The sequence below is a fragment of the Chrysochloris asiatica genome, unplaced genomic scaffold (assembly GCF_000296735.1).
Source record: "Chrysochloris asiatica unplaced genomic scaffold, ChrAsi1.0 scaffold00345, whole genome shotgun sequence".
NCBI lineage: Eukaryota > Metazoa > Chordata > Mammalia > Afrosoricida > Chrysochloridae > Chrysochloris > Chrysochloris asiatica.
In genome coordinates, this window is record NW_006408863.1 from 1,211,310 (window position 1) to 1,228,607 (window position 17,298).

Sequence of the window (17,298 nt, forward strand, 5' to 3'; positions counted from 1 at the left end):
TCACTATATCTATTTTCTTAACCAAAATATAAGGTTACTCCTACAGTAACTAAAACTCTAATAAATGCAGAATTCTGTGATCCTCTCTTCTGCCCCCACCTGCCTTGTTGCCTGCTGTCTCTCTGGTCCCTCTCTCAAGAAACAGCACCCCACACACACCCAGAGTCACCCTGACACTGCATTGCCCCATCCTAGTCTCCATGTTCCTGGGTACATACACATCTCCTCACATTCCGCATGTACCCCCTCCTGGGTCTAGACAAGCCTCCTACCTTGTCTTCCATCTCTCACTGGGAGGTGATCACTGTCTGTGTGAACATTCTCTCATCTGTGGCCCCACAAGGGCGCAATGTGCACACAAGGGATGAAGGTGTGGTGTACTGCAGAGTTAGAAGGTGGAGAGCACTGGAGTGGGAGGTGCTGGGGGGAAGACAAGTCTCACGTGGAACACAGTTCATGTTTAAATGGGCGTGTCTACAACATTTCGATTGAACAAATTCATTGCTATCAAGAGTTCTTCCCAAGCTTTCCAAAACTTCTGGTCTGTGTCCCTTGGGGAGACATGGGAGGGTAGGGATGGGGGTTTGGAGAGAGAAAGACAATTCTTCCAAATAGGAATTTTGATACGGTAGAAATACAAAAACAATCATTTAAATTTCTCTTGCATTCCACCCACCACGGTCCACTTCAAATTACACATTCCAACAATCTTGATTGCTTCCTATTCTTATCTCTTTAAAAATAACTGATGTTATTGTATTATTTTAGAAAATAAAAAGCTCAATGTTGTTTTAATTATCATCTCACAGTACATTCCTCCAAAAGATGAAACCTAGTAATAGGAGATAAATTTCAGCTTTTAAATTTTGAATGAAAAAAGAGAGAGAAACTCTAAAAGGGAGGATGGGGTGGCAAACGTGTAGGTCATTTTTGAAAAAAGACAAAATTTCATTTGTGATCATGTGTGTAGAAGAGAATCATGACACCATTTTGTGTTCCCAGATCAGAATTAATAGCAAAATGAATGCAGAAAGTGTTTGAAAAGAAGCCACTGTGAAAACTACCTTTAGTTTTGGAAGTTCTGATAGCCCTTTACAGAAAGGAAATAGTTCATAAAACTCTAACAATGAGGCAGAGAATGCTTACTCTCTGATCACCAAATGGACTTCATTGATTTTCCTCATTCACAGAATTTACTAAAATAGGAAGATTCAGCTCTGAGCACAGCAGACCTGCTCATGCTTGTAACCGAGCAAGCAGCACCAGCCCTGAGCCCCACTTTGCTCCCCCCCAACCCCCGGATAATAGAGCCTGGTCACCTGCACTGTCATTGACTGCGGGTTCTAGTGCTCCCCGAAAGTTTTATAACAAACAAGAAACTAGACTATATATTCGCTCCTAAGTTGGTGGTTCAGTTAATCACGACTGTCAAGTCAGTGATAACTCATGGTGTCAACAACACAGAACGTCACCCAGTCCTGTACCATGCACACAGCCACCATCTGCTCAAGACCATAGTTGTGGCCACCATGTGCTTACAGTGATTTCCACCTTAAGAGGTTTGTCTTCCAGAACAATACCAGACTGTGTGCTGTTGGAATATACTGAGTTTCCATTGGCTAATTTTAGGATGTAGATTGCCTTTGTCGGTTACAACCTCAAACCAAACTCAACCCTATGTCTCACTTTTCAACCCAACAATAGACAGGACTATAAAGTTAGCAGTAACAATAGGGAGGTAACACTCCTTGGAGTCCTGGTGTGGTGCTGTGGGATAAACACTGGACTACAAGGTAGGATTTGAACAGCAAAGTCGGCTGCTCAAACCTACCAGTTGCTCCTCTGAAACCCTGTACAGGGTCACCATGAGTTGGAACCAACTCGACAGCACTTAACAACAACAACAATACACACTGCTGGGAACAATCAACCATAATATGAGAACAGAAGGATGCAGCATTTGTGCAAGGATAAAGCCCAGAAGGGCAGGAAAAGAGGATGAACAGAAATGGGAAACGTGGGAAGAGTGCTGTTACATTGTGAAGATCACAATCGACGTCACAAAACAAAATGCGTGCGAATGTTTTCATGGAAAACCAGTTTTCTCTGTCAACCTTCATCCAGCTCACCTCTCAGAAGAGCTGCTGCACAATCTTCTCAAACTTGTCTGTGTACAATTATCTATTCAAAGCTCAACCAAACGGCAGGGCCCTTGCCCCATGCCCACAGGTTTGGGTTCAATAGCTCTGGGCTTGGGGCCCCAAGATTCTGCATTTTGACAAGCACTCCAGGAGATTCTGCTGAGGCTGCTAAGAGAATCATACCAACAAGAAGAATAAATGATATGAGGAAAAGGATTGACAAATACCATTCATCAATAGAGAGAGGACTCTTAAGCTCAAATCGTGTCCATTTATAGTGAAAACAGCCTGGCTTCGAGCTGCACTGTGCTGTACTGTGTGATCCGGAAAAGAAAAGTTTATTCATAGTCACTTAGCAAGATTGAACGTTCACCTTCTCATTGGTAAATTACAACCATGCGCAGCAAACCAAGAAATCAAACGTCCTGCTCAACCCTGGACAAGGTGCGTTAGTTAGATACATCATCGCAAAGACCTGCCTGGTCTGGAGCACACTGTTTATGTTGTCAAAACCCAGGCCTCCCCAGAGATCCATTCCTAAGTGTGACTTCAAGAACTTGGAGGTAAGTCAGAACAGGTGCATGCGGTTCTGGTTCAGCCTTGTCTTGGTGCGGGAACAAGCTCAGAGCCTTTCCAACGATGTACCAGCTTCACTTACAGCAGCAAATGAAGGTGATCATGATCTAGAATTGGGAGAAAGTAGGACTGGGGCAAAAGTTTCAAAGTGAAGTCAAATTTACATCTCATTAAAGGGCAAATAGGGGTTGGCCATCAGCTGAATGTTGATAACCCTGGGATTGGCTGTTGTACCCAAACTTTTAACAAGCACTTAATGAACACCTGGACTCCTGGTGTGGCACCCAGGTCAACAGTTCAAACCCATCAACTTCTCCTCAAAAACCCTACACAGGGTTGCTGAGTCGGAACTGATTCACAAGCACTTTACAATAACAATGAACAACTTCCAAATATCCAAGCCTGCATGAAGGCTGGGAGCTAAAAGCTGGAAGAGAAAATAGCTCCAACTCTTGCACAAGTAACTCTCCCAGGCCAGATGGCAAATAAGGAATGAACAATGTATTGTGGCAAACATGGCAGGCACACAGAAGCATGAATGAAGAGTTGAGGAGACCAGTAAGCTTAAGTATTTCTGTGACATGAGTTCATTGCCTATAACAATATTAGCTAATTGCCCATAACTTGTTGGCTTGATCATCAGCACCAAATAGTACCTCAAAGGCATCATGAAAATAATACTGAACAGGTACAATTCCAAAAGAAAACCAAAGAGAGGAGGAGATTCGTATGGAGGCATTCTTTGCAGACCACCACCACAAAGTCCACTGTCAATGAGTGGAGTCCCTTCCAGCTCATGCAGTCCCTGTGGGACTGAGGAAGGGGTCTCCTTAGGACTTCCAAGGTTGTCATTTCTACAGGTATTTCCAGACAGCGGAGTCTAATAACAAGAAAGTGATGCTTAAAATTTAAACACTTTCAAAGGAATCAGTTCTAGCATCCTATCAGCAACGTCGTGCTCATAAACCACTGGTAATTTTGGACGACTCATGATTTGTTTTTCCTCCATGAAGGAGCGCTGATGGCACCATGAGTTTCATGTTGGATTGATAGCCAGGTCATTCAAGCCCACCAGCTCTTCCTGAGGTACAGGATGACGCAGTCTGTTTCTATGAACATGGCAGCCTTAGACATCATGCAGAACCTTTCTACCCTGTCCTACAGGGTCACGAGGACTTAGACTTGACTGAGCAATGGTGGCTTTGGATCAGTTGTGTCACTGAGCTTATCTAGTAAATGAAGATGCTGACACCTATTTCCATGAAGACTTTGAAGGGATGGAAATTGCCCTTCCTTGGGGTAACAGAGCAGTTTGCAATTTCTCTCAACCCTTCTCTAGTTGGCCTTCCTTCCAGTCCTTCACACCCATTCCTTTATCAGTGAACTTCCAGGAGTCCTGGTATTCTCAAAGACTTGCCATCTCAGCTTCCCTCAGCACAGGAAAGGCCATTCCCATTTCCCTCAAACAGGCGGATGGGAGAGACAGTGGTGCCTCCGCACAGGCAGGATGACCACAGAGATCGCTGCCACCTGCCGGAGGGACCGGGCTCCTGGAAACTGGGTTTGCTATTAGCCTTCCTTGTTGTTGTTGTTGTTGTTGTTGTTAAGTGCCTTTTGAGTCGGGTCCGACCCATAGCGACCCTGTACAGGGTTTCTGAGGGTGTAAATCTTTACGGGAGTAGAAAGCCTCATCTTTCTCCCGCGGAGCGGCTGGTAGTTTCGAACCGCTGACCTTAAGGTTCGCAGCCCGATTAGTAACCACTACGCTACCAGAGCCTTCCTTGTAGATGTTGCTAAGTGCCATAGAGTCAATTACAACTCATACCAACCCTGTACAGGATTTCTGAGGCCTGACTCATGAGTTTGAACTGCCGACCTAGAGAACCAGTGCTTATTCTACAATGCCACACCAGGACAACATTTACTTTCTTCTTGCTTTTGTTATTGTTAAGTACTGTCAAGTCGGTTCTGACCCATAAGGACTCTGTATAGGGTTTCCGTGGAGCAACTGGTGAGTTTGAACCACCAACCTTGTGGTTCAAAGCAACCTTGAGGTCCAGTGCTTTATCCCACAGCACCACACCAGGACCCTTCTAGCAGCAGAGAAGTAAGGTGGGACGTTTTTACCACTCTGACAGCCCAGTTTTCATAGGTACACAGACACCTGAAGCCACCTGACAAGAGTATCAGAGGAGATACCATCACCAGGAGAACAACTACATCTGGGAACCACAAAGAGTCGCTTTTATTAAAGACGATCCTGGAATGTTTGAGGGGGGTTTCCTGGGACTTCATCCTTCCACTTGGTTAACACTCAGAATCTGAGTGAGTGGAGACCAGATTCTTCACGGGATGTTAGGGACATTCAAAAACAGAAATCTTGTCTCCATCTGCCAAAGGCACTGGGGTTGGGCCAACTGTGCTTGAGAACAATGTCTGTGATGGACAGGAGCAGGGTGGACAGTCGGAGGGGCTCATGCGGGAGACAGAGGGAACTGAGGCCCAGTGTAGTGGTTACAAATGGGGCTGCCAATCTCAAAGTCAGCAGTTCACAGCTACCAGCCATTCTGCGGGAGAAAGATGAGGCTTTCTGCTCCCATAAAGATTTCCAGCCTCAGAAACCCTGTGCAGGGTCACTATGAGTCAGAACCAACTCCACGGTACTTAATAACAACAAAATTAGAATGACCCTTCCATATTGTTCCCAAGACAGGCTGGTCAAGCCATGATGATCTTGCATTACTTGGCCTCCACTGACCAACCCCTGGTTGTGGGCTACCCCCAAGGGGACAGAGAGGACTCAGCAACCTCCATCCCAACAGTGGGGAGTTTCATCCTGGAGGGGGTCTGATTGGCACACCATGTATCCAATGCACCTCTAACTTCTGCCTGAGCTGCGTTGGGTATTACCTTCTCAGAGCTGGGAACTGTTGCTGGGTTTTTCTGCTGCTAAAGTGGCCTTTCAGACAGTCCACCGTGGCAGTGTGGCAGTGTGGCCCACGTCGTTGAAGGCTTTTCAACTGCTGCCTCCACTTGCATTCAAGTAGTGCTACTTCATGACAAAGGACCCTGATTGGTTAGATTTCTGCGCAAATTGTTTTCAGTCAAATTAATGGAGAATGAAAGTACAAAACTTTATCTTCTTCTTTTAATGTGATATTTTATGTACAAAATTATGTTATAATAAAAAATTCTCTGTGCTCTATAAAACAACAGATTTAAAGCTTAGAAAGAAATATCTTGGCTTCTTGGCTAAGAGCAGCTGCTTAAGGGCAGTAAAACATTTATACACAAATCACAATCACCCAATCTTGCAAAAATATTTTTTCAATCCATTTGTCATTTCTTTAGAAGGAATGAGGAGTGGAGACAATCAGTGCCTGTAACAATGGTGGGGATCTGGCTTCCCCGTCATTTTTCCATGAACAATGTTTTTCAACTTTCTTTTGTGTTTTTACCACTCTCTCTGTTGAAATATATGGATTTGGGTGGATACTTTATGTGATTATCTCAAATAATTTAGATCAATTTGAGTCACCACAAGATGTGTTATAAGTGAAGTGGACAACAGTCTTAAAATGGTCATGTAAGTGAACTGTGGTTGATTACAGTGTGAATCTTAAAGGTACAAAGAGGCACGTGTGAAAAGTGTCATGGATGCAAATAGAAAACAAAATGGCGCTGGGCATATGCATATTTCCTAGAATAAATCCTAATGTAAAGATTTCATTTCAATGGACATTTCAGCCAAACTTTCTACATGGAACCATGGGAAGGTTGTTGTGGTGGTGCCGTTGAGTTGGTTCCGACTCAGAGAGAACCTGTTTAGCAGTCCAGCACTTGTCTTACAGCCCACACCAGGATGGTAGGACTCATCTAAAGGTCCATGATCCTGCCATGGAATTGAATCTGTTCTTAAAAATGAGGTTGAATTAAGGTGCAACTATTGGTATCTCCCTGTCAGAAGCAACAAAGAGGGAAGAAAATCAAAGATGCCAGCAAGCAAGTAATCCAAAGGACTATGAACCGCATGAGCCCCAACTTCCATGACTTGAAACCAGAAGAACTAGATGGTTCCCAGCTATCACTGATGACCACTTTGAAAGGGATCACACTAGAAGGTCCTGGGTAGAGTGAGAGAAAAATGTGGAACAAAACTCAAAATCATAAAAAAAGTCATTGGCCAAAAACAGGCCATTGGACCCCTCAAGACTATAGATACCCTCAAGCCTGGAACTGAACTCACCCTTGTGGCTCAAATTTCAGCAAAACAATTGTTGTTGTTATTAAGTGCTGTGGAGTCAAATCTGACTCACAGAGACCCAGTATAGAGTTTCTGAGGAGCAGCTAGCAGGTCGCAACCATTGGCCTTTTGGTTCACAGTCCAGTGCTTATCTTACAACACCGCACCAGGAGTCAAACACCCAACACTAACACCAGGGAAGTGTGCACTCCTTAAAGAATCAGCCATCTGAGCTCAAGAGGGCAGCGTTTGTCCTAGGATAAGACTCAGAGGTAAGAAGGGGCTCAGAAGAAGGAGAGACAGAAACAGTAGGCATCAGGAGGAGATGGGAAGAGTGCTGTAACTGGTGGGGATGCAGTCAGGGTTACCAAACAAAATGTGTGTGGATTGTTGAATGGAAACCCAATTTACTCTGTAAACTTCCATCCAAATAATAATAAAAATAATGAAATGGGGGAGAAGAGACAGAAACTTCTGATTAATAGAAATAGAAGGAAAAGTGTGGGGGAAGAAAACAGCCGCTCACCACCACAGTAAAGATCTTTGTGATTGTGGAAGCATATGTGAGGAGGGTTCAAAAAAGTTCGTGGGGAAATTGTGTTAAAAATAATGGACATTTATTTATGCATGTTTGTATGTGCTGCATATATGAGGAGGTTTCAAAAACTTCATGGAAAAATTCCATTATTTTTTCATTCTAGTTTTCCATGAACTTTATGAAGCACCCTATATGTAATAGGGGCACAGTGATGGAAACATCTTAAACATATCCAAGCACCTTGTGGGACTGAGTTACTGGACTCCAAAGTCAATTAGCATAACCTAATTCATAAAGGTAATGTTCTAAGCATCACTTTGGCAAGTAGCATCTGGGGTCTAAAAAGCTTGCCAGCCGTCATCTCAATTACAACTATTGGTCTCTTCCCACCTGTAGCAAAGGAAAATGAGCAAAACTGTCTTGGGCTGGATTCTCCGGAGAAGCAAAGCCAATGAAGTGTGTGTGTGTGTGTGTGTATCCAAGGGCATGGTGCACACAGTTGTAAAGGAGGCAAGTTCGAAGTCCATGGGGCAGAGGTAAGGTTGGAGGCTTCCCCTGACTCATGTAGCTTCAGGGGCTGCTGAACCCAAGATCAGCAGGTCAGACAGCAGGCTTTTGGCTACAAAGGTGAATGAATCCAAGGTCAGCAGGCAATGTGGCAGGCTGCTGGCTAAAATTCAAAGAACCGAGGTCAGATGGCAAGCCATACACAGGATTCAGATTCAAGCTTTGTCGGATAACCCAGAGAGTTTAGAAATAAGTCACACCCCAAGAAAATTCCCTTTCCACGGACTGCCTGCTCACAGCAGGTATTGTCCTGGGGGTGACTACAGTATATCAGCTCTTATAATGCAGATGACTGCATCAGAGCTGTCAAACCATGGGGACTCGTGGCCTTGGTATGTTGACATACAACCTTAACATTCACAGAAACCAAAGGCCCAAGAAGGAAATAGTCCACATGAATCACATGAAGCCAAACTGCTCGAGCCAGAGACCCAAAGAATTAGACGGTGTCCGGCTACTACCAACAACAACTCTAACCAGGGACACAGTAGAAGGTCTAGTTAGAATGGGAACAGAACTCAAATTCATAAAAAAGTTCAAATTGACTAGACTGCTCAAGACTGGGTAAGCTCTCAAGGTACCTTTCAATCAAGTCATAGATAGGACTACCAAACAAACAATAAGACATATGAGGGACGTGTGTCTTGGAACCACATGAGATCAAAAGAGCAACAGGGTAGAAATGTGGAGACCATTGCCCCATGGTCAGGATAGCAAACAAAATCACAGAAAAGTTAGTGCATGAATTTTTAATGGGAAACTAATGTGCTTCTGCAAACTCCACCAAAAAACACAATAAAATGTTCACACACAAAATAAACAGCAAAAACAATCATTGTAAGAATGATACATCATGGGTGCTAAAAATAGTGAGCAAAACATTGAGGGGAAACAGAATGCATTTATAATTTTATAATTGCCCCCCTCCCCCAAGGACTCCTGGTGTGGTGCTGTAAGGTCAGCACTGGACATCGAACCACAAGGTCAGCAGTCCAAACCTATCAGCTGACCCTCAGAAACCTTATACAGGGTCCCTGTGAGTCAGAACTGAGTCAACAGTGCTTAACAACAAGGTAATCAGAGTTAGTCATCACAAGGGGAAGGGAGTAAGTACACTGTGGAAAAGCCTGTAGACACGGCCATCACCCAATGGCCAAGGCCAGCATCTCCAGTGACAGGACATACTGGCATCTCATACCTCTAAGTGTGACACACTGAAGACACATTCTACTCAAATATGTTCACACTCAGTCTCATCTGGAAAGAACATCCAATGCACACAAGCCGGGGCCATTCTATGAAATAACTGGCCACAACTCTTCAAAAGGACCAAGTCCAGGAAATACAAGAAAAGACTGAGGAGCCTCCAAGACTGGAGGAAACTCGAGAGACCTGACCCTACAAGAAATATGCTCTCCTGGATGGGAGCCTGGAGCAGAAAGAGGAAAAACCCATCGATAGACCTGACTTGGATTTCACCAGCTTTGCCTCCTGTTTTGGGATACTAGCATTCAAGTCCTAGATTTGTACCTGTGCCCCTGTGCCATGGTTACGTAGAGAGTTAGCATTGGAAGAAGCAGGGCCCTGGGCAGGCGGGAAAGATCTACAAATGTTTGCATTTTTCTATAAATCTAAAATTGTTTCATCATTAAAATAAGAAAGCCCAATCCAAAACTCTGTGTTGCAGTCCATGCATATTCTTGATAGTCTCTCGAGTGTCATTCCAGAAAGCAGCATCACAGCACTGGAGAAACGACGGCTGATGCTGTAACTGGAAGAGAAACAGAAACCAAACTTCAAGAAGCAGCTCAAATGGTTTCCGGTTCCTGCACAGCGATCGGTTTCCTCCTGAGGGGATGGAGCCCATCCTGGCTGCTGAGACGACGTGAAGTGTCAGGCCCTCTGGTCTGCATCTCAGCAATGACTTCATGTGCTACACCATTCAAAAGGGCTGCCCATCTTGATTGCAAGATGGTTGTCACCACACTAATGAATAAGTGAGTCAAAATTAAAATTGATGGAAACAGGATCGTTCCGGGGGAAAAACAAGTGCAAAGATGCCACTGAGGTTTGCTGCCTCCGCACATCACCCCAAGGTGCCAGGTCCTATTACAGAGACCTATACTCAGCAGCGGTATCAGTCCAGGGCCTGCCACTACGGGAGAAGGAGTGAAACTTAAGTATGACCAACTAAGTCCGTTATCGCTCCTATTCGGAAGCAATTGAAGACATGAAAAGCACCCTTTTAGACCACTGAGAAAGGTCAAAGTTGATCCATTTCAAAACTAGGCTACAGGGAAAGAAATGTCTTCAGCTGAACTTGCAAAGAGTCATGCCCAAGGGTTGAGTTTCCACAAAAAGACTTGGCTCAAAAGACATGAAAAGATAATCATCAAAGTCTTCCGAATGTCCAGGGTCTTTGTAGCATGTTGTTGATCCCATGGCATGGAGCACAGTGTGCCTCTTTCTGTTGCATCCCCACCCCCTGTGCTTTGCAGTGGTGTGGATTTTACAAACTAGATGTTTGCAACAACCATACATCAAGCAAGCCCCTTGTCTCCATTTTTCCAGGAGCATGTGCTCATTTTGGTCACTCCCAGAATATACCAAATGTTTTCATGCTATTGCACACGCCACCTCTCATCTGTCCGTTTGCTGTACTGTGGTGTCTTGCGTGTGGCTGTGCCACTGGAAACTATACTACCAGTATTTTTTGAATGTCAGCGGGCTCAACCATGGTGAACAGGTTTCAGCTGAGCTTCCAAACTAAGACAGATTAGAAAGGAGAGGCAGCCTACTTCCAAAAGTTTCACTTCTGAAAAACTTATGAGTAGCAGTGGGACAACGTCAGCACCAAATATTGAATCTTGAACCACTATGAATAGCTGGTGGTGGTTATGTGCCATGGAGTAAGTTCTGACTCATAGCGACCCTATGCAGGGTTTCCGAGGCTGTAAATCTCTACGGGAGCAAAAAGCTTCATCTTTCACCTGCAGATCAGCTGGCAATTTTGAACTGCTGACCTTGAGGTTCTCAGCCCGATTCATAACCACTATGTTAACAGAGCTCCTTGCTATGAATAGCTAGCACTAGAATATTGTCAACATAGTGCCATAAAGTACAAACCTGATGAAGAGCACCTGAATGTTATCAGATACAGTGCCCAAAGATAAGCCCTCAGGTGGAAAGGCAATCAGAATAGAACTTGGAAACAGCTGCCTCCTTGAAGCAGAGATGACCATGAGGATGCAAACAGAAACAAGCTTTCGGGACCTTCATTTGCCGATGGGGCACAACTCAAAATGAGGAGGAACAGCTGAAAACATTAATAATCCGAACATGGAATGTGCAAATATGAATCTAGGACTTCATTCTTCTTGGATCAACTATCAACACTCGCGGAAGTAGCAGTCAAGAGATCAGACGACGTATTGCACTGGGCAAATCTGCTGCACAGGAACTTTTTAAAGTATTGAAGAGCAGAGATGTCAGCTTGAGGACTAAGGTGCGCCTGACCCAGGCCATTGTGTTTTCAATAGCCTCATATGGATGCGAAAGCTGGACAGTGAATAAGGAGGATCGTAGAATTGATGCCTTTGAGTTGTGGTGTTGGAGGAGAATACTGAAAGTGCCATGGACTGCCAAAGAACCAATAGATCTGTTTTGGAGGAAGTGCAGCCAGAGTGCTCCTTGGAGGCCAAGATGGCTAAGCTTCATCTCTCCTACTTTGGACATATTGTCCGGAGGAAACAATCATTGGAGAAGGATGTCATGCTGGGTAAGGTGGAGGGTCAGAGAAAAAGAGGAAGACCCCCAATGAGATGGATCAGCCAGGTGGCATCATTGATGGACTCAAGTGTGGCAGCGGTGGTGAGGTTGGCCCAGGATCGGACATTGTTTTGTTTTGCTGTGCATGGGGTCACTATGAGTCGGTTCCAACTCGATGGCACCTGACAACAACAACAACAAAATATCTGAAAAACAGTATGGAACTGAACTTTGAACTCAGAAAATATATCCACTGAAAATTTGTCAACAACTGGAATTCCAGCTGGAGTTGGAAATGCAAGAAAAAGAGAAACAGAAAGCAGAAGAACTGCAGCGAGCTCAACAACAATTAGAGAAGGAAATGACAATGGATATGGAAACTGATAAAGAGTGAGGTTACTACACATTCAGAGGAAGCAGCATAGACTTAGGCAAAACACTCGCTGAAATCAGTTTTGGGGAGCACCTAACTTGAGTAGAGTGAAGAACTTGATGAACTAATGTTGTCTGATGTTGCATCAAACTATCAAGATTTGTAGAATCAACCAAGCTGAGAACAATACATGTTTCTGCTTGTACAAGTTTCAAAAAAAAAGAAGGAGGAGGAGGAGGAGGAGGAAAGAATACAGAGGCACTGAACAAAAAAGGAACGTTCAGTGTTCTACCATTTCAAAAGATAGTATATGATCAAGAGCCAATGATACTGAATGAAGAAGTCCAAGGTGCAATAAAGAAATTTAATAAGAACAAGGCTCTGGGAATTGATGGACTACAAATTGAAATCTTTCAACAGACTGAGTATCACTGGAGGCACTCATTCATCTATGCCAACAAATTCAGAAGACAAATGCCTAGCTGACTGATTGCAAGAAATCCACATTTACACACATTCCAAAAAGAGTTGAGCTAATCAAATGTGGAGATCATTGGATAATATCATTAATATCGCATGCAAGGAAATTTTTCTCAAGATAATTGAAAAATGGTTGCAGCCGTACATTGACAGGGAGCTACCAGTGGCTCAGGCTTGATCCAGACAAGGATGTGGAACAGGGGATATCACTGCTGATGTCAGATGGATGGCTGAAAGCAGAGACTACCAAAAAGAAGTCTTCTTGTGTTTGATTTACCTACAAAGGCTTTCAACTGTGTGGACCATGACAAGTTATGAAAAACATTGCTGAGAATGAGCAGTCTGAAACATTTAATTGTGCTCATGAGGAAGAGGCATCAAAGTCTTGAGTCAGTTGTTTAAACAGAACAAAGTCACATTGAGTGGTTTCAGATCAGGAAAGGTGTGCACCAGGATTGTAGTCTTTTACATAGCCATTCAATCTGTGTGCTGAGCACATAATCTGAAAAACTGGATTATAATGAAAAGACAAGTGGCACCAGCATTAGAGAAAGACTCGTTAACAGCCTGTGATATGCAGGTGACACACCCTTGCTAGATACCTGACCATCCACCTAGAAGACATACATAGTTGTGTCCATTCCGAAGAAACGTTGGCATTCCTCAAAGCCCCCAAGACCAGCCCCAGGCCCCACTCTGTCCCCAGAATGTCCCTTCCAGGGGTTAGTCAGGGCTGCTGCTGATAGTCCCACATTACCTGGAGAACCCTGAAAGAAGGGTGTCTCAAATGTTTCCCACCCAAAGCCAACTCATGATTGTCCAGCCTCTTCCTAGGCCGCCATCTCAGCAAATGGACCAGAACTTCAAAGTTCTTCAAGGATCCTGGGACTCTCCCTGCAGCTTCACCCTTTACTCCTCCCCACCCCTAGCCCTATACTGACAGCTGACTCTGCACCCTACATCCGATCCATGGTCCACCTGGACCCACGAACTCCAATGAGTCCCTGCCTCAGCCAGCGTGTCGTCACCTTCTAAACCAATTTACCATCCAGGGTGACTTTCCAAACTCACTACAGTTCAGCTGTTCAAGTCTGTGGATCCAGGCTTAACATGCCACCACACACACACACACACACACACACACTCTCGTTCATACACATTCACACACACGTGCACACACACACTCACACATACACATTCAGATGCACTCACGCATGCTCACACAACATTCTCACACACATGCAGATACACACACTCTCACTCATACACAGTCACACACACGTACACACTCAGACACACACTCATACATATTCACACACACTCACTCTCAGACACAAACTTGAACACACACATTCACACACACTCACACACTCATGTGCTCATACACATTCAGATATACTCATGCACACTCACATACTCACTCAAACACACACATTCGACACACATTCACACACACTCACACACTCATGTGCTCATACACATTCAGATATACTCATGCACACTCACATACTCACTCAAACACACACATTCGACACACATTCACACACACTCTGACACACACACACAGACACACACTGACATACTCAGACACACAGTTCACACACTCACATACTCAGACACAGACTTCACACATACACACCCAGACACAACTCACACACACACTCACACATATACAGTCAGACACCACATTCAGGCACACTCACACATTCATACACATACTCAGACACATGCACCATTCACACAGGGTCACCATTCAGTCATACACTCACAATTTGCACACTCACACTCAAACATACACTCACTCACAAACTTGCACAATCTCTCACCAGGCAGTTTCATGCACACACATGCACACACTCACACATCAGTCACCCACTCACACACACAGGAACTCATACATGCTCTCTCACTCTCACATGCATGCTCATACAATGCTTCAATGGCTCCCCACATCCTCAGCATGTCTTCCTCCTGCGTGGTGACCTCTGGAGAAAAGACCTGGAGTTCACCAGCCGGTCTCCAGGAACCCGCCTATTTTGATCACGGTGTCTTCACCAGGTGCTATCTGAGGCGTCCTGCTACACAGGCTGCAGGAGTCCCGGGGTGGCACTGGACTGCAAAGTCAGCTTCAACCACAAGGTTGGCAGTTCAAGCTCACCAGCCACTCCTTGGAAACCTTATACAGGGTCTCTATGGGTCAGAACCGACTCGACAGCACTTAACAACAACAACAACAACAATCCTCTACCTTGAGTTCTAAAGGCAGCTGGGCCAGATGAATGGACGCGAGAGTCCAGCTTGGGACTTCTGCCTCAATTGAACCCATGCTCTCGTTCCTTATGTCCAGTTCATACAGCGTCTCCTCAACATGTCTGCCCTGATGTATCCCACCAAAATAAGCTCAACATTCACCCATCAGAACCCCTCATTCTGTGCTAATCGGACAACTTAGGGTTCCAAGACGGGGAAGTCACCCTCCGTGAGCCCTCCCCTCCAGTCTCTCCCTGGTCACACCCCACATTGGCTGCCGAGATCCTGGAGGGGCAGGTCTCAGGGGTTCCTGGTGGAACAGTATAGAAGACATGCACAAGAGGGAGCCCAGCACCAACCGTATCACTGGCACGACATCCCACATGAGCTACAAGTCAGAGAAACCAGCCATCCACAGACAAGGCAAAGAAAAGTGGACAAAGTCAGAGAGGGGGCGGGATCCACTGAGCCCTGAGAGACCAAGCCAGAGAGCATTTCATCTGGCCCGACTGTGGCATTTGGGAACTTGCTCAGTCAGGTCAGCCCCAGGAAACCCCAGGCCTCCTTGCCTCATGTGCACACCCCGCTCCAACACTGTTTCACACAGCACAAGTGTGCCAGCTACAGCAGGTGGCAAGTGAACAGAAACCGAGTGAAGCTAGTGGAGGTCAGCGGAAATGAAGACTGGAAGGTAAGCAGGGGTTTCTTTTTTTGGAAGGGTGCCGTGTATGCTCAGAGATGCCAAGAGAAATTGCCATGCAGGCCAAGGTAAGGTTTCCACAAAGTGCCAAGTTCCAATGTTTATTGTAGTGGCCTCAAGGGTCGGAGACGGGTCTCACTCGCGTCAAGTCAGGTCTTCCGAGCTCCATGTCCATCCTAAGTCAGGAAGGGCCATGGCACGGGGTTTGTTGAACATCTCAAAATAATAGGCTCCCTTGCTGTGACCCCACAATGACATCTGGTCAGCACTTGGGAAAAAAGAAAAGCAATGAAAAAAGTCAATTCAAGTCCTTGTTCTGTCTTTCCAAGAGGGATCTTACAAAGAGAAGATGGAGTCTTACACATGCCATCTCCTCTCTTCCCTGGTCCGTGGTCTCTGAGCCACAGCTGAATCTGAACAAACACAGCTGCACTCCCAACGAGATGCTGATGTTGGAGGACGCTCCATTAGGAACAAGGTGGACAGCAGGTGCGGTGAGGTTTGCAAGACAGTTTCACTGTCACTGACACATTAGGTCAGGGAGGGACTGGCCAGAGCAGAGGCCACAGAAGGCTTGATGCCTTGCCTTGGAGGACAGAGAGAAGCCACCTCCATGAAGGAGGCTTCTAGGTGACTCCTCTTATGGGCACTTCCTCCCAGGAGAGAGGAGGAGGGGCTGACACATCCAGGATGACCGCAGAGGGCTCCTCCAAGGACAGGGCCCTCCACTCAGAATGGGACACGCCCCCTATAGGCACTGCCCATGAGAAACAGAAGCACGTGAGACCCCCAGGAGCCTCGTCTGCAGCTGCTCCACACAAACACGAGTGTGAAGACCACTGTGTCCAGCAGAGGAAGATGCTGAGAACCATGCTGTCCAAGGACATCCATCTCCCCCTGTCGTTGATGACAAACAGATAGCCTTGGGAGAAAATGCCCCACAGGTGACAGCTAAAGTCACTCCCTTACGTGTGAGGTGCCCTGAACCCCTTCCAGTGAGCACAGGGGGTAGGTGGTGATCCAGTGTGGTCACATTCTGCAGCCTCAGTAAGAGCAAACACATGACATAGCCACAGAGGACTAGAGTGGAGAGTGAAGAGTCCAGCTGATAAGAAGAGAGGGCATATGCATAAGAACACCCACACTTGCAGATAATATCCACTTATCCTGGCTTCAGTGACTGGATGATCAGAGTTCAACCAGAAGTAAAAAGAAGAGGAAAAAAAAAAAGTATTCTCATACAATTTGATGAACTTGACCTACACCTATGGAAGCAGTAGCTCAAAAGAGGGAACAAGTCCTTACAGCAAGAATCATTCCCACCCCCTCCACTCACAGAGTAGACAGGGATGGGCAACTTGGACATTGGCTACCCAAAATGGGGGTGGGAGCTACAAAGGCAAGAAGTGACTGGAGCTTTCAAGAGGGAACCTAGATCCAGAGCTCCTGGAGGAAGGCAGAATCTCCGGTGAGTAGTATTCAATCTGTCTAGGCGGGGCTGATGCAATGAAATGCAGATGGGTCTCTTGTGATACAATAGTGAATAATTGTCATCAGGACTGATTGTGAGGGTTGGAAATGTAAAGGTAGATGTTTTATAGTAAGGAGGGGAGTCATTAACTTTTCAGTCTAGGACCGGAGGTCCCTAGGACCATCGAGGGA